This window comes from Phalangium opilio, unplaced genomic scaffold (assembly GCF_054372755.1).
Source record: "Phalangium opilio isolate 3A_F unplaced genomic scaffold, DU_Popi_V2 ptg000094l_1, whole genome shotgun sequence".
Classification (NCBI taxonomy): domain Eukaryota; kingdom Metazoa; phylum Arthropoda; class Arachnida; order Opiliones; family Phalangiidae; genus Phalangium; species Phalangium opilio.
This window is the reverse complement of record NW_028324199.1, coordinates 3,593,001-3,611,451: the sequence shown is the minus strand read 5'-3', so window position 1 is coordinate 3,611,451 and position 18,451 is coordinate 3,593,001. Positions and strand designations below refer to the sequence as shown.

Below are 18,451 nucleotides of genomic sequence, written 5' to 3'. Positions count from 1 at the left end.
TGAGTATCATACCCCTAGACCAACGGACGAAGTATGACACTGAAACATGCTCATCTCGTAGTCCTACAATTTAACTCGTAGCATTTGAATAGTCACCAAATTACTTCTGCAAAAACTCGGGTCCGTCCGGGATTTGAACCCGGGACCACTCGCACCCAAAGCGAGTATCATACCCCTAGACCAACGGACCATGTATGAAATAGAACATGCTCAACTCATAGGCCTACCCTGTAGTTAGTTGCATTTAAATAGTCACTAAATTACCTCTGCAAAAACTCGGGTCCGTCCGGGATTTGAACCCGGGACCACTCACACCCAAAGCGAGTATCATACCCCTAGACCAACGGACCATGTATGAAATAAAACATGCTCAACTCATAGGCCTACCCTGTAGTTAGTTGCATTTAAATAGTCACTAAATTACCTCTGCAAAAACTCAGGTCCGTCCGGTATTTGAACCCGGGACCACTCACACCCGAAGCGAGTATCATACCCCTAGACCAACGGACAAAGTATGACACTGAAACATGCTCAGCTCGTAGTCCTACAATTTAACTAGTTACATTTAAATAGTCACCAAATTACTTCTGCAAAACTCGGGTCCGTCCGGGACTTGAACCCGGGACCACTCGCACCCTAAGCGAGTATCATACCCCTAGACCAACGGACCATGTATGAAATAGAACATGCTCAACTCATAGGCCTACCCTGTAGTTAGTTGCATTTAAATAGTCACTAAATTACCTCTGCAAAAACTCGGGTCCGTCCGGGATTTGAACCCGGGACCACTCACACCCAAAGCGAGTATCATACCCCTAGACCAACGGACCATGTATGAAATAAAACATGCTCAACTCATAGGCCTACCCTGTAGTTAGTTGCATTTAAATAGTCACTAAATTACCTCTGCAAAAACACGGGTCCGTCCGGGATTTGAACCCGGGACCACTCACACCCGAAGCGAGTATCATACCCCTAGACCAACGGACGAAGTATGACACTGAAACATGCTCAGCTCGTAGTCCTACAATTTAACTAGTTACATTTAAATAGTCACCAAATTACTTCTGCAAAAACACGGGTCCGTCCGGGATTTGAACCCGGGACCACTCGCACCCAAAGCGACTATCATACCCCTAGACCAACGGACCATGTATGAAATAGAACATGCTCAACTCATAGGCCTACCCTGTAGTTAGTTGCATTTAAATAGTCACTAAATTACCTCTGCAAAAACTCGGGTCCGTCCGGGATTTGAACCCGGGACCACTCACACCCGAGGCGAGTATCATACCCCTAGACCAACGGACCATGTATGACACTGAAACATGCTCAACTCGTAGGCCTACAATATAACTAGTTGCATTTAAATAGTCACTAAATTACCTCTGCAAAAACTCGGGTCCGTCCGGGATTTGAACCCGGGACCACTCACACCCGAGGCGAGTATCATACCCCTAGACCAACGGACCATGTATGACACTGAAACATGCTCAACTCGTAGGCCTACAATATAACTAGTTGCATTTAAATAGTCACTAAATTACCTCTGCAAAAACTCGGGTCGGTCCGGGATTTGAACCCGGGACCACTCGCACCCTAAGTGAGTATCATACCCCTAGACCAACGGACGAAGTATGACACTGAAACATGCTCATCTCGTAGTCCTACAATTTAACTCGTAGCATTTGAATAGTCACCAAATTACTTCTGCAAAAACTCGGGTCCGTCCGGGATTTGAACCCGGGACCACTCGCACCCAAAGCGAGTATCATACCCCTAGACCAACGGACCATGTATGAAGTAGAACATGCTCAACTCATAGGCCTACCCTGTAGTTAGTTGCATTTAAATAGTCACTAAATTACCTCTGCAAAAACTCAGGTCCGTCCGGTATTTGAACCCGGGACCACTCACACCCGAAGCGAGTATCATACCCCTAGACCAACGGACAAAGTATGACACTGAAACATGCTCAGCTCGTAGTCCTACAATTTAACTAGTTACATTTAAATAGTCACCAAATTACTTCTGCAAAACTCGGGTCCGTCCGGGACTTGAACCCGGGACCACTCGCACCCTAAGCGAGTATCATACCCCTAGACCAACGGACGAAGTATGACACTGAAACATGCTCATCTCGTAGTCCTACAATTTAACTCGTAGCATTTGAATAGTCACCAAATTACTTCTGCAAAAACTCGGATCCGTCCGGGATTTGAACCCGGGACCACTCGCACCCAAAGCGACTATCATACCCCTAGACCAACGGACCATGTATGAAATAGAACATGCTCAACTCATAGGCCTACCCTGTAGTTAGTTGCATTTAAATAGTCACTAAATTACCTCTGCAAAAACTCGGGTCCGTCCGGGATTTGAACCCGGGACCACTCACACCCAAAGCGAGTATCATACCCCTAGACCAACGGACCATGTATGAAATAAAACATGCTCAACTCATAGGCCTACCCTGTAGTTAGTTGCATTTAAATAGTCACTAAATTACCTCTGCAAAAACACGGGTCCGTCCGGGATTTGAACCCGGGACCACTCACACCCGAAGCGAGTATCATACCCCTAGACCAACGGACGAAGTATGACACTGAAACATGCTCAGCTCGTAGTCCTACAATTTAACTAGTTACATTTAAATAGTCACCAAATTACTTCTGCAAAAACACGGGTCCGTCCGGGATTTGAACCCGGGACCACTCGCACCCAAAGCGACTATCATACCCCTAGACCAACGGACCATGTATGAAATAGAACATGCTCAACTCATAGGCCTACCCTGTAGTTAGTTGCATTTAAATAGTCACTAAATTACCTCTGCAAAAACTCGGGTCCGTCCAGGATTTGAACCCGGGACCACTCACACCCGAGGCGAGTATCATACCCCTAGACCAACGGACCATGTATGACACTGAAACATGCTCAACTCGTAGGCCTACAATATAACTAGTTGCATTTAAATAGTCACTAAATTACCTCTGCAAAAACTCGGGTCCGTCCGGGATTTGAACCCGGGACCACTCACACCCGAGGCGAGTATCATACCCCTAGACCAACGGACCATGTATGACACTGAAACATGCTCAACTCGTAGGCCTACAATATAACTAGTTGCATTTAAATAGTCACTAAATTACCTCTGCAAAAACTCGGGTCGGTCCGGGATTTGAACCCGGGACCACTCGCACCCTAAGTGAGTATCATACCCCTAGACCAACGGACGAAGTATGACACTGAAACATGCTCATCTCGTAGTCCTACAATTTAACTCGTAGCATTTGAATAGTCACCAAATTACTTCTGCAAAAACTCGGGTCCGTCCGGGATTTGAACCCGGGACCACTCGCACCCAAAGCGAGTATCATACCCCTAGACCAACGGACCATGTATGAAATAGAACATGCTCAACTCATAGGCCTACCCTGTAGTTAGTTGCATTTAAATAGTCACTAAATTACCTCTGCAAAAACTCGGGTCCGTCCGGGATTTGAACCCGGGACCACTCACACCCAAAGCGAGTATCATACCCCTAGACCAACGGACCATGTATGAAATAAAACATGCTCAACTCATAGGCCTACCCTGTAGTTAGTTGCATTTAAATAGTCACTAAATTACCTCTGCAAAAACTCAGGTCCGTCCGGTATTTGAACCCGGGACCACTCACACCCGAAGCGAGTATCATACCCCTAGACCAACGGACAAAGTATGACACTGAAACATGCTCAGCTCGTAGTCCTACAATTTAACTAGTTACATTTAAATAGTCACCAAATTACTTCTGCAAAACTCGGGTCCGTCCGGGACTTGAACCCGGGACCACTCGCACCCTAAGCGAGTATCATACCCCTAGACCAACGGACGAAGTATGACACTGAAACATGCTCATCTCGTAGTCCTACAATTTAACTCGTAGCATTTGAATAGTCACCAAATTACTTCTGCAAAAACTCGGATCCGTCCGGGATTTGAACCCGGGACCACTCGCACCCAAAGCGACTATCATACCCCTAGACCAACGGACCATGTATGAAATAGAACATGCTCAACTCATAGGCCTACCCTGTAGTTAGTTGCATTTAAATAGTCACTAAATTACCTCTGCAAAAACTCGGGTCCGTCCGGGATTTGAACCCGGGACCACTCACACCCAAAGCGAGTATCATACCCCTAGACCAACGGACCATGTATGAAATAAAACATGCTCAACTCATAGGCCTACCCTGTAGTTAGTTGCATTTAAATAGTCACTAAATTACCTCTGCAAAAACACGGGTCCGTCCGGGATTTGAACCCGGGACCACTCACACCCGAAGCGAGTATCATACCCCTAGACCAACGGACGAAGTATGACACTGAAACATGCTCAGCTCGTAGTCCTACAATTTAACTAGTTACATTTAAATAGTCACCAAATTACTTCTGCAAAAACACGGGTCCGTCCGGGATTTGAACCCGGGACCACTCGCACCCAAAGCGACTATCATACCCCTAGACCAACGGACCATGTATGAAATAGAACATGCTCAACTCATAGGCCTACCCTGTAGTTAGTTGCATTTAAATAGTCACTAAATTACCTCTGCAAAAACTCGGGTCCGTCCGGGATTTGAACCCGGGACCACTCACACCCGAGGCGAGTATCATACCCCTAGACCAACGGACCATGTATGACACTGAAACATGCTCAACTCGTAGGCCTACAATATAACTAGTTGCATTTAAATAGTCACTAAATTACCTCTGCAAAAACTCGGGTCCGTCCGGGATTTGAACCCGGGACCACTCACACCCGAGGCGAGTATCATACCCCTAGACCAACGGACCATGTATGACACTGAAACATGCTCAACTCGTAGGCCTACAATATAACTAGTTGCATTTAAATAGTCACTAAATTACCTCTGCAAAAACTCGGGTCGGTCCGGGATTTGAACCCGGGACCACTCGCACCCTAAGTGAGTATCATACCCCTAGACCAACGGACGAAGTATGACACTGAAACATGCTCATCTCGTAGTCCTACAATTTAACTCGTAGCATTTGAATAGTCACCAAATTACTTCTGCAAAAACTCGGGTCCGTCCGGGATTTGAACCCGGGACCACTCGCACCCAAAGCGAGTATCATACCCCTAGACCAACGGACCATGTATGAAATAGAACATGCTCAACTCATAGGCCTACCCTGTAGTTAGTTGCATTTAAATAGTCACTAAATTACCTCTGCAAAAACTCGGGTCCGTCCGGGATTTGAACCCGGGACCACTCACACCCAAAGCGAGTATCATACCCCTAGACCAACGGACCATGTATGAAATAAAACATGCTCAACTCATAGGCCTACCCTGTAGTTAGTTGCATTTAAATAGTCACTAAATTACCTCTGCAAAAACTCAGGTCCGTCCGGTATTTGAACCCGGGACCACTCACACCCGAAGCGAGTATCATACCCCTAGACCAACGGACAAAGTATGACACTGAAACATGCTCAGCTCGTAGTCCTACAATTTAACTAGTTACATTTAAATAGTCACCAAATTACTTCTGCAAAACTCGGGTCCGTCCGGGACTTGAACCCGGGACCACTCGCACCCTAAGCGAGTATCATACCCCTAGACCAACGGACGAAGTATGACACTGAAACATGCTCATCTCGTAGTCCTACAATTTAACTCGTAGCATTTGAATAGTCACCAAATTACTTCTGCAAAAATTCGGATCCGCCCGGGATTTGAACCCGGGACCACTCACACCCGAAGCGAGTATCATACAGCTAGACCAACGGACCTTGTATTAAATAAAACATGCTCAACTCATAGGCCTACCCTGTAGTTAGTTGCATTTAAATAGTCACTAAATTACCTCTGCAAAAACTCGGGTCCGTCCGGGATTTGAACCCGGGACCACTCACACCCGAGGCGAGTATTATACCCCTAGACCAACGGACCATGTATGATACTGAAACATGCTCAACTCGTAGGCCTAACATATAACTAGTTGCATTTAAATAGTCACTAAATTACCTCTGCAAAAACTCGGGTCCGTCCGGGAATTGAACCCGGGACCACTCACACCCAAAGCGAGTATCATACCCCTAGACCAACGGACCATGTATGAAATAAAACATGCTCAACTCATAGGCCTACCCTGTAGTTAGTTGCATTTAAATAGTCACTAAATTACCTCTGCAAAAACTCGGGTCCGTCCGAGATTTGAACCCGGGACCACTCACACACAAAGCGAGTATCATACCCCTAGACCAACGGACCTTGTATGAAATAAAACATGCTCAACTCATAGGCCTACCGTGTAGTTAGTTGCATTTAAATAGTCACTAAATTACCTCTGCAAAAACTCGGGTCCGTCCGGGATTTGAACCCGGGACCACTCACACCCGAGGCGAGTATCATACCCCTAGACCAACGGACCATGTATGATACTGAAACATGCTCAACTCGTAGGCCTACAATATAACTAGTTGCATTTAAATAGTCACTAAATTACCTCTGCAAAAACTCGGGTCCGTCTGGGAATTGAACCCGGGACCACTCACACCCAAAGCGAGTATCATACCCCTAGACCAACGGACCATGTATGAAATAAAACATGCTCAACTCATAGGCCTACCCTGTAGTTAGTTGCATTTAAAAAGTCACTAAATTACCTCTGCAAAAACTCGGGTCCGTCCGAGATTTGAACCCGGGACCACTCACACACAAAGCGAGTATCATACCCCTAGACCAACGGACCATGTATGAAATAAAACATGCTCAACTCATAGGCCTACCCTGTAGTTAGTTGCATTTAAATAGTCACTAAATTACCTCTGCAAAAACTCGGGTCCGTCCGGGATTTGAACCCGGAACCACTCACACCCGAAGCGAGTATCATACCCCTAGACAAACGGACGAAGTATGACACTGAAACATGCTCAGCTCGTAGTCCTACAATTTAACTCGTTGCATTTAAATAGTCACCAAATTACTTCTGCAAAAACACGGGTCCGTCCGGGATTTGACCCCGGGACCACTCGCACCCAAAGCGAGAATCATACCCCTAGACCAACGGACCATCTATGAAATAAAACATGCTTAACTCATAGGCCTACCCTCTAGTTAGTTGCATTTAAATAGTCACTAAATTACTTCTGCAAAATGTCGGATCCGCCCGGGATTTGAACCCGGGACCACTCACACCCGAAGCGAGTATCATACAGCTAGACCAACGGACCTTGTATGAAATAAAACATGCTCAACTCATAGGCCTACCCTGTAGTTAGTTGCATTTAAATAGTCACTAAATTACCTCTGCAAAAACTCGGGTCCGTCCGGGATTTGAACCCGGGACCACTCACACCCGAGGCGAGTAATATACCCCTAGACCAACGGACCATGTATGATACTGAAACATGCTCAACTCGTAGGCCTACAATATAACTAGTTGCATTTAAATAGTCACTAAATTACCTCTGCAAAAACTCGGGTCCGTCCGGGAATTGAACCCGGGACCACTCACACCCAAAGCGAGTATCATACCCCTAGACCAACGGACCATGTATGAAATAAAACATGCTCAACTCATAGGCCTACCCTGTAGTTAGTTGCATTTAAATAGTCACTAAATTACCTCTGCAAAAACTCGGGTCCGTCCGAGATTTGAACCCGGGACCACTCACACACAAAGCGAGTATCATACCCCTAGACCAACGGACCTTGTATGAAATAAAACATGCTCAACTCATAGGCCTACCCTGTAGTTAGTTGCATTTAAATAGTCACTAAATTACCTCTGCAAAAACTCGGGTCCGTCCGGGATTTGAACCCGGGACCACTCACACCCGAGGCGAGTATCATACCCCTAGACCAACGGACCATGTATGATACTGAAACATGCTCAACTCGTAGGCCTACAATATAACTAGTTGCATTTAAATAGTCACTAAATTACCTCTGCAAAAACTCGGGTCCGTCCGGGAATTGAACCCGGGACCACTCACACCCAAAGCGAGTATCATACCCCTAGACCAACGGACCATGTATGAAATAAAACATGCTCAACTCATAGGCCTACCCTGTAGTTAGTTGCATTTAAAAAGTCACTAAATTACCTCTGCAAAAACTCGGGTCCGTCCGAGATTTGAACCCGGGACCACTCACACACAAAGCGAGTATCATACCCCTAGACCAACGGACCATGTATGAAATAAAACATGCTCAACTCATAGGCCTACCCTGTAGTTAGTTGCATTTAAATAGTCACTAAATTACCTCTGCAAAAACTCGGGTCCGTCCGGGATTTGAACCCGGAACCACTCACACCCGAAGCGAGTATCATACCCCTAGACCAACGGACGAAGTATGACACTGAAACATGCTCAGCTCGTAGTCCTACAATTTAACTCGTTGCATTTAAATAGTCACCAAATTACTTCTGCAAAAACACGGGTCCGTCCGGGATTTGACCCCGGGACCACTCGCACCCAAAGCGACTATCATACCCCTAGACCAACGGACCATGTATGAAATAGAACATGCTCAACTCATAGGCCTACCCTGTAGTTAGTTGCATTTAAATAGTCACTAAATTACCTCTGCAAAAACTCGGGTCCGTCCAGGATTTGAACCCGGGACCACTCACACCCGAGGCGAGTATCATACCCCTAGACCAACGGACCATGTATGACACTGAAACATGCTCAACTCGTAGGCCTACAATATAACTAGTTGCATTTAAATAGTCACTAAATTACCTCTGCAAAAACTCGGGTCCGTCCGGGATTTGAACCCGGGACCACTCACACCCGAGGCGAGTATCATACCCCTAGACCAACGGACCATGTATGACACTGAAACATGCTCAACTCGTAGGCCTACAATATAACTAGTTGCATTTAAATAGTCACTAAATTACCTCTGCAAAAACTCGGGTCGGTCCGGGATTTGAACCCGGGACCACTCGCACCCTAAGTGAGTATCATACCCCTAGACCAACGGACGAAGTATGACACTGAAACATGCTCATCTCGTAGTCCTACAATTTAACTCGTAGCATTTGAATAGTCACCAAATTACTTCTGCAAAAACTCGGGTCCGTCCGGGATTTGAACCCGGGACCACTCGCACCCAAAGCGAGTATCATACCCCTAGACCAACGGACCATGTATGAAATAGAACATGCTCAACTCATAGGCCTACCCTGTAGTTAGTTGCATTTAAATAGTCACTAAATTACCTCTGCAAAAACTCGGGTCCGTCCGGGATTTGAACCCGGGACCACTCACACCCAAAGCGAGTATCATACCCCTAGACCAACGGACCATGTATGAAATAAAACATGCTCAACTCATAGGCCTACCCTGTAGTTAGTTGCATTTAAATAGTCACTAAATTACCTCTGCAAAAACTCAGGTCCGTCCGGTATTTGAACCCGGGACCACTCACACCCGAAGCGAGTATCATACCCCTAGACCAACGGACAAAGTATGACACTGAAACATGCTCAGCTCGTAGTCCTACAATTTAACTAGTTACATTTAAATAGTCACCAAATTACTTCTGCAAAACTCGGGTCCGTCCGGGACTTGAACCCGGGACCACTCGCACCCTAAGCGAGTATCATACCCCTAGACCAACGGACGAAGTATGACACTGAAACATGCTCATCTCGTAGTCCTACAATTTAACTCGTAGCATTTGAATAGTCACCAAATTACTTCTGCAAAAACTCGGATCCGTCCGGGATTTGAACCCGGGACCACTCGCACCCAAAGCGACTATCATACCCCTAGACCAACGGACCATGTATGAAATAGAACATGCTCAACTCATAGGCCTACCCTGTAGTTAGTTGCATTTAAATAGTCACTAAATTACCTCTGCAAAAACTCGGGTCCGTCCGGGATTTGAACCCGGGACCACTCACACCCAAAGCGAGTATCATACCCCTAGACCAACGGACCATGTATGAAATAAAACATGCTCAACTCATAGGCCTACCCTGTAGTTAGTTGCATTTAAATAGTCACTAAATTACCTCTGCAAAAACACGGGTCCGTCCGGGATTTGAACCCGGGACCACTCACACCCGAAGCGAGTATCATACCCCTAGACCAACGGACGAAGTATGACACTGAAACATGCTCAGCTCGTAGTCCTACAATTTAACTAGTTACATTTAAATAGTCACCAAATTACTTCTGCAAAAACACGGGTCCGTCCGGGATTTGAACCCGGGACCACTCGCACCCAAAGCGACTATCATACCCCTAGACCAACGGACCATGTATGAAATAGAACATGCTCAACTCATAGGCCTACCCTGTAGTTAGTTGCATTTAAATAGTCACTAAATTACCTCTGCAAAAACTCGGGTCCGTCCGGGATTTGAACCCGGGACCACTCACACCCGAGGCGAGTATCATACCCCTAGACCAACGGACCATGTATGACACTGAAACATGCTCAACTCGTAGGCCTACAATATAACTAGTTGCATTTAAATAGTCACTAAATTACCTCTGCAAAAACTCGGGTCCGTCCGGGATTTGAACCCGGGACCACTCACACCCGAGGCGAGTATCATACCCCTAGACCAACGGACCATGTATGACACTGAAACATGCTCAACTCGTAGGCCTACAATATAACTAGTTGCATTTAAATAGTCACTAAATTACCTCTGCAAAAACTCGGGTCGGTCCGGGATTTGAACCCGGGACCACTCGCACCCTAAGTGAGTATCATACCCCTAGACCAACGGACGAAGTATGACACTGAAACATGCTCATCTCGTAGTCCTACAATTTAACTCGTAGCATTTGAATAGTCACCAAATTACTTCTGCAAAAACTCGGGTCCGTCCGGGATTTGAACCCGGGACCACTCGCACCCAAAGCGAGTATCATACCCCTAGACCAACGGACCATGTATGAAATAGAACATGCTCAACTCATAGGCCTACCCTGTAGTTAGTTGCATTTAAATAGTCACTAAATTACCTCTGCAAAAACTCGGGTCCGTCCGGGATTTGAACCCGGGACCACTCACACCCAAAGCGAGTATCATACCCCTAGACCAACGGACCATGTATGAAATAAAACATGCTCAACTCATAGGCCTACCCTGTAGTTAGTTGCATTTAAATAGTCACTAAATTACCTCTGCAAAAACTCAGGTCCGTCCGGTATTTGAACCCGGGACCACTCACACCCGAAGCGAGTATCATACCCCTAGACCAACGGACAAAGTATGACACTGAAACATGCTCAGCTCGTAGTCCTACAATTTAACTAGTTACATTTAAATAGTCACCAAATTACTTCTGCAAAACTCGGGTCCGTCCGGGACTTGAACCCGGGACCACTCGCACCCTAAGCGAGTATCATACCCCTAGACCAACGGACGAAGTATGACACTGAAACATGCTCATCTCGTAGTCCTACAATTTAACTCGTAGCATTTGAATAGTCACCAAATTACTTCTGCAAAAATTCGGATCCGCCCGGGATTTGAACCCGGGACCACTCACACCCGAAGCGAGTATCATACAGCTAGACCAACGGACCTTGTATTAAATAAAACATGCTCAACTCATAGGCCTACCCTGTAGTTAGTTGCATTTAAATAGTCACTAAATTACCTCTGCAAAAACTCGGGTCCGTCCGGGATTTGAACCCGGGACCACTCACACCCGAGGCGAGTATTATACCCCTAGACCAACGGACCATGTATGATACTGAAACATGCTCAACTCGTAGGCCTAACATATAACTAGTTGCATTTAAATAGTCACTAAATTACCTCTGCAAAAACTCGGGTCCGTCCGGGAATTGAACCCGGGACCACTCACACCCAAAGCGAGTATCATACCCCTAGACCAACGGACCATGTATGAAATAAAACATGCTCAACTCATAGGCCTACCCTGTAGTTAGTTGCATTTAAATAGTCACTAAATTACCTCTGCAAAAACTCGGGTCCGTCCGAGATTTGAACCCGGGACCACTCACACACAAAGCGAGTATCATACCCCTAGACCAACGGACCTTGTATGAAATAAAACATGCTCAACTCATAGGCCTACCGTGTAGTTAGTTGCATTTAAATAGTCACTAAATTACCTCTGCAAAAACTCGGGTCCGTCCGGGATTTGAACCCGGGACCACTCACACCCGAGGCGAGTATCATACCCCTAGACCAACGGACCATGTATGATACTGAAACATGCTCAACTCGTAGGCCTACAATATAACTAGTTGCATTTAAATAGTCACTAAATTACCTCTGCAAAAACTCGGGTCCGTCTGGGAATTGAACCCGGGACCACTCACACCCAAAGCGAGTATCATACCCCTAGACCAACGGACCATGTATGAAATAAAACATGCTCAACTCATAGGCCTACCCTGTAGTTAGTTGCATTTAAAAAGTCACTAAATTACCTCTGCAAAAACTCGGGTCCGTCCGAGATTTGAACCCGGGACCACTCACACACAAAGCGAGTATCATACCCCTAGACCAACGGACCATGTATGAAATAAAACATGCTCAACTCATAGGCCTACCCTGTAGTTAGTTGCATTTAAATAGTCACTAAATTACCTCTGCAAAAACTCGGGTCCGTCCGGGATTTGAACCCGGAACCACTCACACCCGAAGCGAGTATCATACCCCTAGACAAACGGACGAAGTATGACACTGAAACATGCTCAGCTCGTAGTCCTACAATTTAACTCGTTGCATTTAAATAGTCACCAAATTACTTCTGCAAAAACACGGGTCCGTCCGGGATTTGACCCCGGGACCACTCGCACCCAAAGCGAGAATCATACCCCTAGACCAACGGACCATCTATGAAATAAAACATGCTTAACTCATAGGCCTACCCTCTAGTTAGTTGCATTTAAATAGTCACTAAATTACTTCTGCAAAATGTCGGATCCGCCCGGGATTTGAACCCGGGACCACTCACACCCGAAGCGAGTATCATACAGCTAGACCAACGGACCTTGTATGAAATAAAACATGCTCAACTCATAGGCCTACCCTGTAGTTAGTTGCATTTAAATAGTCACTAAATTACCTCTGCAAAAACTCGGGTCCGTCCGGGATTTGAACCCGGGACCACTCACACCCGAGGCGAGTATTATACCCCTAGACCAACGGACCATGTATGATACTGAAACATGCTCAACTCGTAGGCCTAACATATAACTAGTTGCATTTAAATAGTCACTAAATTACCTCTGCAAAAACTCGGGTCCGTCCGGGAATTGAACCCGGGACCACTCACACCCAAAGCGAGTATCATACCCCTAGACCAACGGACCATGTATGAAATAAAACATGCTCAACTCATAGGCCTACCCTGTAGTTAGTTGCATTTAAATAGTCACTAAATTACCTCTGCAAAAACTCGGGTCCGTCCGAGATTTGAACCCGGGACCACTCACACACAAAGCGAGTATCATACCCCTAGACCAACGGACCTTGTATGAAATAAAACATGCTCAACTCATAGGCCTACCGTGTAGTTAGTTGCATTTAAATAGTCACTAAATTACCTCTGCAAAAACTCGGGTCCGTCCGGGATTTGAACCCGGGACCACTCACACCCGAGGCGAGTATCATACCCCTAGACCAACGGACCATGTATGATACTGAAACATGCTCAACTCGTAGGCCTACAATATAACTAGTTGCATTTAAATAGTCACTAAATTACCTCTGCAAAAACTCGGGTCCGTCTGGGAATTGAACCCGGGACCACTCACACCCAAAGCGAGTATCATACCCCTAGACCAACGGACCATGTATGAAATAAAACATGCTCAACTCATAGGCCTACCCTGTAGTTAGTTGCATTTAAAAAGTCACTAAATTACCTCTGCAAAAACTCGGGTCCGTCCGAGATTTGAACCCGGGACCACTCACACACAAAGCGAGTATCATACCCCTAGACCAACGGACCATGTATGAAATAAAACATGCTCAACTCATAGGCCTACCCTGTAGTTAGTTGCATTTAAATAGTCACTAAATTACCTCTGCAAAAACTCGGGTCCGTCCGGGATTTGAACCCGGAACCACTCACACCCGAAGCGAGTATCATACCCCTAGACAAACGGACGAAGTATGACACTGAAACATGCTCAGCTCGTAGTCCTACAATTTAACTCGTTGCATTTAAATAGTCACCAAATTACTTCTGCAAAAACACGGGTCCGTCCGGGATTTGACCCCGGGACCACTCGCACCCAAAGCGAGAATCATACCCCTAGACCAACGGACCATCTATGAAATAAAACATGCTTAACTCATAGGCCTACCCTCTAGTTAGTTGCATTTAAATAGTCACTAAATTACTTCTGCAAAATGTCGGATCCGCCCGGGATTTGAACCCGGGACCACTCACACCCGAAGCGAGTATCATACAGCTAGACCAACGGACCTTGTATGAAATAAAACATGCTCAACTCATAGGCCTACCCTGTAGTTAGTTGCATTTAAATAGTCACTAAATTACCTCTGCAAAAACTCGGGTCCGTCCGGGATTTGAACCCGGGACCACTCACACCCGAGGCGAGTATTATACCCCTAGACCAACGGACCATGTATGATACTGAAACATGCTCAACTCGTAGGCCTACAATATAACTAGTTGCATTTAAATAGTCACTAAATTACCTCTGCAAAAACTCGGGTCCGTCCGGGAATTGAACCCGGGACCACTCACACCCAAAGCGAGTATCATACCCCTAGACCAACGGACCATGTATGAAATAAAACATGCTCAACTCATAGGCCTACCCTGTAGTTAGTTGCATTTAAATAGTCACTAAATTACCTCTGCAAAAACTCGGGTCCGTCCGAGATTTGAACCCGGGACCACTCACACACAAAGCGAGTATCATACCCCTAGACCAACGGACCTTGTATGAAATAAAACATGCTCAACTCATAGGCCTACCCTGTAGTTAGTTGCATTTAAATAGTCACTAAATTACCTCTGCAAAAACTCGGGTCCGTCCGGGATTTGAACCCGGGACCACTCACACCCGAGGCGAGTATCATACCCCTAGACCAACGGACCATGTATGATACTGAAACATGCTCAACTCGTAGGCCTACAATATAACTAGTTGCATTTAAATAGTCACTAAATTACCTCTGCAAAAACTCGGGTCCGTCCGGGAATTGAACCCGGGACCACTCACACCCAAAGCGAGTATCATACCCCTAGACCAACGGACCATGTATGAAATAAAACATGCTCAACTCATAGGCCTACCCTGTAGTTAGTTGCATTTAAAAAGTCACTAAATTACCTCTGCAAAAACTCGGGTCCGTCCGAGATTTGAACCCGGGACCACTCACACACAAAGCGAGTATCATACCCCTAGACCAACGGACCATGTATGAAATAAAACATGCTCAACTCATAGGCCTACCCTGTAGTTAGTTGCATTTAAATAGTCACTAAATTACCTCTGCAAAAACTCGGGTCCGTCCGGGATTTGAACCCGGAACCACTCACACCCGAAGCGAGTATCATACCCCTAGACCAACGGACGAAGTATGACACTGAAACATGCTCAGCTCGTAGTCCTACAATTTAACTCGTTGCATTTAAATAGTCACCAAATTACTTCTGCAAAAACACGGGTCCGTCCGGGATTTGACCCCGGGACCACTCGCACCCAAAGCGAGAATCATACCCCTAGACCAACGGACCATCTATGAAATAAAACATGCTTAACTCATAGGCCTACCCTCTAGTTAGTTGCATTTAAATAGTCACTAAATTACTTCTGCAAAAAGTCGGATCCGCCCGGGATTTGAACCCGGGACCACTCACACCCGAAGCGAGTATCATACAGCTAGACCAACGGACCTTGTATGAAATAAAACATGCTCAACTCATAGGCCTACCCTGTAGTTAGTTGCATTTAAATAGTCACTAAATTACCTCTGCAAAAACTCGGGTCCGTCCGGGATTTGAACCCGGGACCACTCACACCCGAGGCGAGTATCATACCCCTAGACCAACGGACGAAGTATGACACTGAAACATGCTCAGCTCGTAGTCCTACAATTTAACTAGTTGCATTTAAATAGTCACCAAATTACTTCTCCAAAACTCGGGTCCGTCCGGGATTTGAACCCGGGACCACTCACACCCGAGGCGAGTATCATACCCCTAGACCAGCGGACCATGTATGACACTGAAACATGCTCATCTCGTAGGCCTACAATATAACTAGTTGAATTTAAATAGTCACTAAATTACCTCTGCAAAAACTCGGGTCCGTCCGGGAATTGAACCCGGGACCACTCACACCCCAAAGCGAGTATCATACCCCTAGACCAACGGACCATGTATGAAACAAAACATGCTCAACTCAAAGGCCTACCCTGTAGTTAGTTGCATTTAAATAGTCACTAAATTACCTCTGCAAAAACTCGGGTCCGTCCGGGATTTGAACCCGGGACCACTCACACCCGAGGCGAGTATCATACCCCTAAACCAACGGACCATGTATGATACTGAAACATGCTCAACTCGTAGGCCTACAATATAACTAGTTGCATTTAAATAGTCACTAAATTACCTCTACAAAAACTCGGGTCCGTCCGGGAATTGAACCCGGGACCACTCACACCCAATGCGAGTATCATACCCCTAGACCAACGGACCATGTATGAAATAAAACATGCTGAACTCATAGGCCTACCCTGTAGTTAGTTGCATTTAAATAGTCACTAAATTACCTCTGCAAAAACTCGGGTCCGTCCGGGATTTGAACCCGGGACCACTCACACCCGAGGCGAGTATCATACCCCTAGACCAACGGACCATGTATGACACTGAAACATGCTCATCTCGTAGGCCTACAATATAACTAGTTGAATTTAAATAGTCACTAAATTACCTCTGCAAAAACTCGGGTCCGTCCGGGAATTGAACCCGGGACCACTCACACCCCAAAGCGAGTATCATACCCCTAGACCAACGGACCATGTATGAAACAAAACATGCTCAACTCAAAGGCCTCCCCTGTAGTTAGTTGCATTTAAATAGTCACTAAATTACCTCTGCAAAAACTCGGGTCCGTCCGGGATTTGAACCCGGGACCACTCACACCCGAGGCGAGTATCATACCCCTAGACCAACGGACCATGTATGATACTGAAACATGCTCAACTCGTAGGCCTACAATATAACTAGTTGCATTTAAATAGTCACTAAATTACCTCTGCAAAAACTCGGGTCCGTCCGGGAATTGAACCCGGGACTACTCACACCCAAAGCGAGTATCATACCCCTAGACCAACGGACCATGTATGAAATAAAACATGCTCAACTCATAGGCCTACCCTGTAGTTAGTTGCATTTAAATAGTCACTAAATTACCTCTGCAAAAACTCGGGTCCGTCCGAGATTTGAACCCGGGACCACTCACACCCAAAGCGAGTATCATACCCCTAGACCAACGGACCATGTATGAAATAAAACATGCTCAACTCATAGGCCTACCCTGTAGTTAGTTGCATTTAAATAGTCACTAAATTACCTCTGCAAAAACTCGGGTCCGTCCGGGATTTGAACCCGGAACCACTCACACCCGAAGCGAGTATCATACCCCTAGACCAACGGACGAAGTATGACACTGAAACATGCTCAGCTCGTAGTCCTACAATTTAACTAGTTGCATTTAAATAGTCACCAAATTACTTCTGCAAAACTCGGGTCCGTCCGGGATTTGAACCCGGGACCACTCGCACCCAAAGCGAGTATCATACCCCTAGACCAACGGACGAAGTATGACACTGAAACATGCTCATCTCGTAGTCCTACAATTTAACTCGTAGCATTTGAATAGTCACCAAATTACTTCTGCAAAAACGCGAGTCCGTCCGGGATTTGAACCCGGGACCACTCGCACCCAAAGCGAGTATCATACCCCTAGACCAACGGACCATGTATGAAATAGAACATGCTCAACTCATAGGCCTACCCTGTAGTTAGTTGCATTTAAATAGTCACTAAATTACCTCTGAAAAAACTCGGGTCCGTCCGGGATTTGAACCCGGGACCACTCACACCCAAAGCGAGTATCATACCCCTAGACCAACGGACCATGTATGAAATAAAACATGCTCAACTCATAGGCCTACCCTGTAGTTAGTTGCATTTAAATAGTCACTAAATTACCTCTGCAAAAACTCGGGTCCGTCCGGGATTTGAACCCGGAACCACTCACACCCGAAGCGAGTATCATACCTCTAGACCAACGGACGAAGTATGACACTGAAACATGCTCAGCTCGTAGTCCTACAATTTAACTAGTTGCATTTAAATAGTCACCAAATTACTTCTGCAAAACTCGGGTCCGTCCGGGATTTGAACCCGGGACCACTCGCACCCAAAGCGAG

The 18,451-nt window shown here is 46.0% G+C and overlaps 58 non-coding genes across 58 annotated transcripts; all 58 read right to left on the bottom strand.

Annotated features, from left to right (window-relative positions):
• Positions 1–118: 118 nt before the first annotated feature.
• Positions 119–190, bottom strand: TRNAP-UGG (transfer RNA proline (anticodon UGG)). The gene has a single exon. It is a non-coding gene; the product is annotated as a tRNA-Pro (tRNA).
• Positions 191–278: 88 nt separating this feature from the next.
• Positions 279–350, bottom strand: TRNAP-UGG (transfer RNA proline (anticodon UGG)). The gene has a single exon. It is a non-coding gene; the product is annotated as a tRNA-Pro (tRNA).
• Positions 351–598: 248 nt separating this feature from the next.
• TRNAP-AGG (transfer RNA proline (anticodon AGG)) lies at positions 599–670 on the bottom strand. Its single transcript has one exon. It is a non-coding gene; the product is annotated as a tRNA-Pro (tRNA).
• Positions 671–758: 88 nt separating this feature from the next.
• On the bottom strand, positions 759–830 carry TRNAP-UGG (transfer RNA proline (anticodon UGG)). Its single transcript has one exon. It is a non-coding gene; the product is annotated as a tRNA-Pro (tRNA).
• An 86-nt stretch (positions 831–916) lies between these two features.
• Positions 917–990, bottom strand: TRNAP-CGG (transfer RNA proline (anticodon CGG)). The gene has a single exon. It is a non-coding gene; the product is annotated as a tRNA-Pro (tRNA).
• Positions 991–1,239: 249 nt separating this feature from the next.
• Positions 1,240–1,311, bottom strand: TRNAP-CGG (transfer RNA proline (anticodon CGG)). The gene has a single exon. It is a non-coding gene; the product is annotated as a tRNA-Pro (tRNA).
• An 89-nt stretch (positions 1,312–1,400) lies between these two features.
• On the bottom strand, positions 1,401–1,472 carry TRNAP-CGG (transfer RNA proline (anticodon CGG)). The gene has a single exon. It is a non-coding gene; the product is annotated as a tRNA-Pro (tRNA).
• Positions 1,473–1,722: 250 nt separating this feature from the next.
• TRNAP-UGG (transfer RNA proline (anticodon UGG)) lies at positions 1,723–1,794 on the bottom strand. The gene has a single exon. It is a non-coding gene; the product is annotated as a tRNA-Pro (tRNA).
• A 246-nt stretch (positions 1,795–2,040) lies between these two features.
• TRNAP-AGG (transfer RNA proline (anticodon AGG)) lies at positions 2,041–2,114 on the bottom strand. Its single transcript has one exon. It is a non-coding gene; the product is annotated as a tRNA-Pro (tRNA).
• A 249-nt stretch (positions 2,115–2,363) lies between these two features.
• Positions 2,364–2,435, bottom strand: TRNAP-UGG (transfer RNA proline (anticodon UGG)). The gene has a single exon. It is a non-coding gene; the product is annotated as a tRNA-Pro (tRNA).
• An 86-nt stretch (positions 2,436–2,521) lies between these two features.
• Positions 2,522–2,595, bottom strand: TRNAP-CGG (transfer RNA proline (anticodon CGG)). The gene has a single exon. It is a non-coding gene; the product is annotated as a tRNA-Pro (tRNA).
• A 249-nt stretch (positions 2,596–2,844) lies between these two features.
• On the bottom strand, positions 2,845–2,916 carry TRNAP-CGG (transfer RNA proline (anticodon CGG)). Its single transcript has one exon. It is a non-coding gene; the product is annotated as a tRNA-Pro (tRNA).
• An 89-nt stretch (positions 2,917–3,005) lies between these two features.
• Positions 3,006–3,077, bottom strand: TRNAP-CGG (transfer RNA proline (anticodon CGG)). The gene has a single exon. It is a non-coding gene; the product is annotated as a tRNA-Pro (tRNA).
• A 250-nt stretch (positions 3,078–3,327) lies between these two features.
• On the bottom strand, positions 3,328–3,399 carry TRNAP-UGG (transfer RNA proline (anticodon UGG)). The gene has a single exon. It is a non-coding gene; the product is annotated as a tRNA-Pro (tRNA).
• An 88-nt stretch (positions 3,400–3,487) lies between these two features.
• TRNAP-UGG (transfer RNA proline (anticodon UGG)) lies at positions 3,488–3,559 on the bottom strand. Its single transcript has one exon. It is a non-coding gene; the product is annotated as a tRNA-Pro (tRNA).
• A 246-nt stretch (positions 3,560–3,805) lies between these two features.
• On the bottom strand, positions 3,806–3,879 carry TRNAP-AGG (transfer RNA proline (anticodon AGG)). Its single transcript has one exon. It is a non-coding gene; the product is annotated as a tRNA-Pro (tRNA).
• Positions 3,880–4,128: 249 nt separating this feature from the next.
• Positions 4,129–4,200, bottom strand: TRNAP-UGG (transfer RNA proline (anticodon UGG)). Its single transcript has one exon. It is a non-coding gene; the product is annotated as a tRNA-Pro (tRNA).
• An 86-nt stretch (positions 4,201–4,286) lies between these two features.
• TRNAP-CGG (transfer RNA proline (anticodon CGG)) lies at positions 4,287–4,360 on the bottom strand. The gene has a single exon. It is a non-coding gene; the product is annotated as a tRNA-Pro (tRNA).
• A 249-nt stretch (positions 4,361–4,609) lies between these two features.
• Positions 4,610–4,681, bottom strand: TRNAP-CGG (transfer RNA proline (anticodon CGG)). Its single transcript has one exon. It is a non-coding gene; the product is annotated as a tRNA-Pro (tRNA).
• An 89-nt stretch (positions 4,682–4,770) lies between these two features.
• On the bottom strand, positions 4,771–4,842 carry TRNAP-CGG (transfer RNA proline (anticodon CGG)). Its single transcript has one exon. It is a non-coding gene; the product is annotated as a tRNA-Pro (tRNA).
• A 250-nt stretch (positions 4,843–5,092) lies between these two features.
• TRNAP-UGG (transfer RNA proline (anticodon UGG)) lies at positions 5,093–5,164 on the bottom strand. The gene has a single exon. It is a non-coding gene; the product is annotated as a tRNA-Pro (tRNA).
• An 88-nt stretch (positions 5,165–5,252) lies between these two features.
• TRNAP-UGG (transfer RNA proline (anticodon UGG)) lies at positions 5,253–5,324 on the bottom strand. The gene has a single exon. It is a non-coding gene; the product is annotated as a tRNA-Pro (tRNA).
• Positions 5,325–5,570: 246 nt separating this feature from the next.
• On the bottom strand, positions 5,571–5,644 carry TRNAP-AGG (transfer RNA proline (anticodon AGG)). Its single transcript has one exon. It is a non-coding gene; the product is annotated as a tRNA-Pro (tRNA).
• Positions 5,645–5,893: 249 nt separating this feature from the next.
• On the bottom strand, positions 5,894–5,965 carry TRNAP-CGG (transfer RNA proline (anticodon CGG)). The gene has a single exon. It is a non-coding gene; the product is annotated as a tRNA-Pro (tRNA).
• Positions 5,966–6,054: 89 nt separating this feature from the next.
• TRNAP-UGG (transfer RNA proline (anticodon UGG)) lies at positions 6,055–6,126 on the bottom strand. The gene has a single exon. It is a non-coding gene; the product is annotated as a tRNA-Pro (tRNA).
• A 248-nt stretch (positions 6,127–6,374) lies between these two features.
• Positions 6,375–6,446, bottom strand: TRNAP-CGG (transfer RNA proline (anticodon CGG)). Its single transcript has one exon. It is a non-coding gene; the product is annotated as a tRNA-Pro (tRNA).
• Positions 6,447–7,497: 1,051 nt separating this feature from the next.
• On the bottom strand, positions 7,498–7,569 carry TRNAP-UGG (transfer RNA proline (anticodon UGG)). Its single transcript has one exon. It is a non-coding gene; the product is annotated as a tRNA-Pro (tRNA).
• A 248-nt stretch (positions 7,570–7,817) lies between these two features.
• TRNAP-CGG (transfer RNA proline (anticodon CGG)) lies at positions 7,818–7,889 on the bottom strand. The gene has a single exon. It is a non-coding gene; the product is annotated as a tRNA-Pro (tRNA).
• Positions 7,890–7,978: 89 nt separating this feature from the next.
• TRNAP-UGG (transfer RNA proline (anticodon UGG)) lies at positions 7,979–8,050 on the bottom strand. Its single transcript has one exon. It is a non-coding gene; the product is annotated as a tRNA-Pro (tRNA).
• A 569-nt stretch (positions 8,051–8,619) lies between these two features.
• TRNAP-CGG (transfer RNA proline (anticodon CGG)) lies at positions 8,620–8,691 on the bottom strand. The gene has a single exon. It is a non-coding gene; the product is annotated as a tRNA-Pro (tRNA).
• Positions 8,692–8,780: 89 nt separating this feature from the next.
• On the bottom strand, positions 8,781–8,852 carry TRNAP-CGG (transfer RNA proline (anticodon CGG)). Its single transcript has one exon. It is a non-coding gene; the product is annotated as a tRNA-Pro (tRNA).
• A 250-nt stretch (positions 8,853–9,102) lies between these two features.
• On the bottom strand, positions 9,103–9,174 carry TRNAP-UGG (transfer RNA proline (anticodon UGG)). Its single transcript has one exon. It is a non-coding gene; the product is annotated as a tRNA-Pro (tRNA).
• An 88-nt stretch (positions 9,175–9,262) lies between these two features.
• On the bottom strand, positions 9,263–9,334 carry TRNAP-UGG (transfer RNA proline (anticodon UGG)). The gene has a single exon. It is a non-coding gene; the product is annotated as a tRNA-Pro (tRNA).
• Positions 9,335–9,580: 246 nt separating this feature from the next.
• Positions 9,581–9,654, bottom strand: TRNAP-AGG (transfer RNA proline (anticodon AGG)). The gene has a single exon. It is a non-coding gene; the product is annotated as a tRNA-Pro (tRNA).
• A 249-nt stretch (positions 9,655–9,903) lies between these two features.
• On the bottom strand, positions 9,904–9,975 carry TRNAP-UGG (transfer RNA proline (anticodon UGG)). Its single transcript has one exon. It is a non-coding gene; the product is annotated as a tRNA-Pro (tRNA).
• An 86-nt stretch (positions 9,976–10,061) lies between these two features.
• On the bottom strand, positions 10,062–10,135 carry TRNAP-CGG (transfer RNA proline (anticodon CGG)). The gene has a single exon. It is a non-coding gene; the product is annotated as a tRNA-Pro (tRNA).
• A 249-nt stretch (positions 10,136–10,384) lies between these two features.
• Positions 10,385–10,456, bottom strand: TRNAP-CGG (transfer RNA proline (anticodon CGG)). Its single transcript has one exon. It is a non-coding gene; the product is annotated as a tRNA-Pro (tRNA).
• An 89-nt stretch (positions 10,457–10,545) lies between these two features.
• TRNAP-CGG (transfer RNA proline (anticodon CGG)) lies at positions 10,546–10,617 on the bottom strand. Its single transcript has one exon. It is a non-coding gene; the product is annotated as a tRNA-Pro (tRNA).
• Positions 10,618–10,867: 250 nt separating this feature from the next.
• TRNAP-UGG (transfer RNA proline (anticodon UGG)) lies at positions 10,868–10,939 on the bottom strand. The gene has a single exon. It is a non-coding gene; the product is annotated as a tRNA-Pro (tRNA).
• An 88-nt stretch (positions 10,940–11,027) lies between these two features.
• TRNAP-UGG (transfer RNA proline (anticodon UGG)) lies at positions 11,028–11,099 on the bottom strand. The gene has a single exon. It is a non-coding gene; the product is annotated as a tRNA-Pro (tRNA).
• Positions 11,100–11,345: 246 nt separating this feature from the next.
• TRNAP-AGG (transfer RNA proline (anticodon AGG)) lies at positions 11,346–11,419 on the bottom strand. The gene has a single exon. It is a non-coding gene; the product is annotated as a tRNA-Pro (tRNA).
• Positions 11,420–11,668: 249 nt separating this feature from the next.
• On the bottom strand, positions 11,669–11,740 carry TRNAP-CGG (transfer RNA proline (anticodon CGG)). Its single transcript has one exon. It is a non-coding gene; the product is annotated as a tRNA-Pro (tRNA).
• Positions 11,741–11,829: 89 nt separating this feature from the next.
• TRNAP-UGG (transfer RNA proline (anticodon UGG)) lies at positions 11,830–11,901 on the bottom strand. The gene has a single exon. It is a non-coding gene; the product is annotated as a tRNA-Pro (tRNA).
• Positions 11,902–12,149: 248 nt separating this feature from the next.
• TRNAP-CGG (transfer RNA proline (anticodon CGG)) lies at positions 12,150–12,221 on the bottom strand. Its single transcript has one exon. It is a non-coding gene; the product is annotated as a tRNA-Pro (tRNA).
• An 890-nt stretch (positions 12,222–13,111) lies between these two features.
• On the bottom strand, positions 13,112–13,183 carry TRNAP-CGG (transfer RNA proline (anticodon CGG)). Its single transcript has one exon. It is a non-coding gene; the product is annotated as a tRNA-Pro (tRNA).
• An 89-nt stretch (positions 13,184–13,272) lies between these two features.
• Positions 13,273–13,344, bottom strand: TRNAP-UGG (transfer RNA proline (anticodon UGG)). The gene has a single exon. It is a non-coding gene; the product is annotated as a tRNA-Pro (tRNA).
• A 248-nt stretch (positions 13,345–13,592) lies between these two features.
• On the bottom strand, positions 13,593–13,664 carry TRNAP-CGG (transfer RNA proline (anticodon CGG)). The gene has a single exon. It is a non-coding gene; the product is annotated as a tRNA-Pro (tRNA).
• Positions 13,665–14,554: 890 nt separating this feature from the next.
• TRNAP-CGG (transfer RNA proline (anticodon CGG)) lies at positions 14,555–14,626 on the bottom strand. Its single transcript has one exon. It is a non-coding gene; the product is annotated as a tRNA-Pro (tRNA).
• Positions 14,627–14,715: 89 nt separating this feature from the next.
• On the bottom strand, positions 14,716–14,787 carry TRNAP-UGG (transfer RNA proline (anticodon UGG)). The gene has a single exon. It is a non-coding gene; the product is annotated as a tRNA-Pro (tRNA).
• A 248-nt stretch (positions 14,788–15,035) lies between these two features.
• On the bottom strand, positions 15,036–15,107 carry TRNAP-CGG (transfer RNA proline (anticodon CGG)). Its single transcript has one exon. It is a non-coding gene; the product is annotated as a tRNA-Pro (tRNA).
• Positions 15,108–15,196: 89 nt separating this feature from the next.
• Positions 15,197–15,268, bottom strand: TRNAP-UGG (transfer RNA proline (anticodon UGG)). The gene has a single exon. It is a non-coding gene; the product is annotated as a tRNA-Pro (tRNA).
• A 727-nt stretch (positions 15,269–15,995) lies between these two features.
• Positions 15,996–16,069, bottom strand: TRNAP-CGG (transfer RNA proline (anticodon CGG)). The gene has a single exon. It is a non-coding gene; the product is annotated as a tRNA-Pro (tRNA).
• Positions 16,070–16,157: 88 nt separating this feature from the next.
• On the bottom strand, positions 16,158–16,229 carry TRNAP-CGG (transfer RNA proline (anticodon CGG)). The gene has a single exon. It is a non-coding gene; the product is annotated as a tRNA-Pro (tRNA).
• Positions 16,230–16,479: 250 nt separating this feature from the next.
• TRNAP-CGG (transfer RNA proline (anticodon CGG)) lies at positions 16,480–16,551 on the bottom strand. Its single transcript has one exon. It is a non-coding gene; the product is annotated as a tRNA-Pro (tRNA).
• Positions 16,552–16,800: 249 nt separating this feature from the next.
• TRNAP-CGG (transfer RNA proline (anticodon CGG)) lies at positions 16,801–16,872 on the bottom strand. The gene has a single exon. It is a non-coding gene; the product is annotated as a tRNA-Pro (tRNA).
• Positions 16,873–17,122: 250 nt separating this feature from the next.
• On the bottom strand, positions 17,123–17,194 carry TRNAP-CGG (transfer RNA proline (anticodon CGG)). Its single transcript has one exon. It is a non-coding gene; the product is annotated as a tRNA-Pro (tRNA).
• Positions 17,195–17,924: 730 nt separating this feature from the next.
• TRNAP-UGG (transfer RNA proline (anticodon UGG)) lies at positions 17,925–17,996 on the bottom strand. The gene has a single exon. It is a non-coding gene; the product is annotated as a tRNA-Pro (tRNA).
• Positions 17,997–18,084: 88 nt separating this feature from the next.
• On the bottom strand, positions 18,085–18,156 carry TRNAP-UGG (transfer RNA proline (anticodon UGG)). Its single transcript has one exon. It is a non-coding gene; the product is annotated as a tRNA-Pro (tRNA).
• Between the last annotated feature and the right edge of the window lie 295 nt (positions 18,157–18,451).